Below are 1859 nucleotides of genomic sequence, written 5' to 3' on the forward strand. Positions count from 1 at the left end.
CACACACACTCACACACCCATACACACACCCTCCACCTGCGGAACGCGCGGCTTCCTGAACCAGAAAATTCTGCCTCTTCCAGGAAGCCTCCCTGCCTCCAGGCCTCGGCCACCTTCGAGGCAGCCATTCCCATTCTTTGGATTTGAGACTTAAGCACAGCTCAAACCTCCCTCAGCCCCTTCCTGGCTGAACGACCTTGGGAAGGCCCCGGGCCTTTCTGAGCTTCCGACTAGTCTCCTCTCCTGTAAAAATGGAGCTGATTACGCTTCCTTCACCGAGCTGGAGATTCAAATAGGATGATCCCCTTAAAGTTCTTAGCAGGGGGGTTGCTTCTTCCTCCATCGGAGGGGACTTTTTATCTGTTTAACAGGCTCAAGGGGAGTCACTCTTCCAGGCCACCCTCCCTAGAAAGCTCCCCATCTCATCAGATCTCCTTTCCCACCTTCTTTTCTTCTTCTTTTTTTAAAATAAATTTATTTATTTATGTATTTTTGGCTGCACTGGGCCTTTGTTGCTGCGTGTGAGCTTTCTCTAGTTGCAGCGAGCGGGGGCTACTCTTCCTTGCTCGGGCTTCTCACTGCCATGGCTTCTCTTGTTGCGGAGCAGCACAGGCTCTAGGTGCGTGGGCTTCAGTAGTTGTGGCACGCAGGCTCAGTAGTTGTGGCGCATGGGCTTAGTTGCTCCACAGCATGGGGGATCTTCCCGGACCAGGGCTGGAACCCGTGTTCCCTACATTGGCAGGCGGATTCTTAACCGCTGCGTCACCAGGACAGTCCCCCACCTTATTTTCATATAGCATTTATTTCTATCTGAAATTCTATCCTCTATCAGTTTATTTGTTGATCACCTGTCTCCCCAAGTCTCTGAAAGGTCATGGACTGCAGGGCTCCCAGTTCACTGTGGTGCTTATACCTTCAGGGAACACTCTCCACTGCATGGACCAGCGCTGGAGGGCCTGGAATCCTGGGTTAGGCCCAAGACCCAGAGCTTCTCTGAGGGCTGCAGCACCCCCTCCACGTGCCCTTCTTTGCATTAGCATATCTGGCAGCCACGGGCCAGCCCCTGTCACTCAGGCTGAATCCTTGTTAAAGACCCCAGGCTTGTCCCCAGGAGACCCCGGGAGCACGCAGGCCCCTCTCCAGCTGCCAGCCCCTCTGCCAGCCCCATCTCTGGGAGTCCTGGGTTCAGGTCCGAACGTCTAATTCACAATGACTTAAAAAATATTTTTTTTTTAAAATTATTTATTTATTTATTTATTTATTTAAATTTTTGGCTGTGTTGGGTCTTCGTTTCTGTTTCTGTGCGAGGGCTTTCTCTAGTTGCGGCAAGCGGGGGCCACTCTTCATCGCGGTGCGCGGGCCTCTCACTATCGCGGCCTCTCTTGTTGCGTCGCACAGGCTCCAGACGCGCAGGCTCAGTAGTTGTGGCTCACGGGCCCAGTTGCTCCGCGGCATGTGGGATCTTCCCAGACCAGGGCTCGAACCCGTGTCCCCTGCATTGGCAGGCGGATTCTCAACCACTGCGCCACCAGGGAAGCCCAAAAAATAATTTTTTAGGGACTTCCCTGGTGGCGCAGTGGTTGAGAATCCGCCTGCCAATGCAGGGGACACGGGTTCGAGCCCTGGTCTGGGAAGATCCCACATGCTGCGGAGCAGCTAAGCCTGTGCGCCACAACTACTGAGCCTGTGTGCCACAACTACTGAAGCCCGCGTGCCTAGAGCCCGTGCTCTGCAACAAGAGAAGCCACCGCAATGAGAAGCCCGTGCACCGCAACGAAGAGTAGCCCCCGCTCACTGCAACTAGAGAAAGCCTGTGTGCAGCAACAAAGACCCAACACAGCCAAAAACAAATAATAAAT

Source organism: Balaenoptera ricei, chromosome 15 (genome assembly GCF_028023285.1).
Source record: "Balaenoptera ricei isolate mBalRic1 chromosome 15, mBalRic1.hap2, whole genome shotgun sequence".
Lineage (NCBI taxonomy): Eukaryota > Metazoa > Chordata > Mammalia > Artiodactyla > Balaenopteridae > Balaenoptera > Balaenoptera ricei.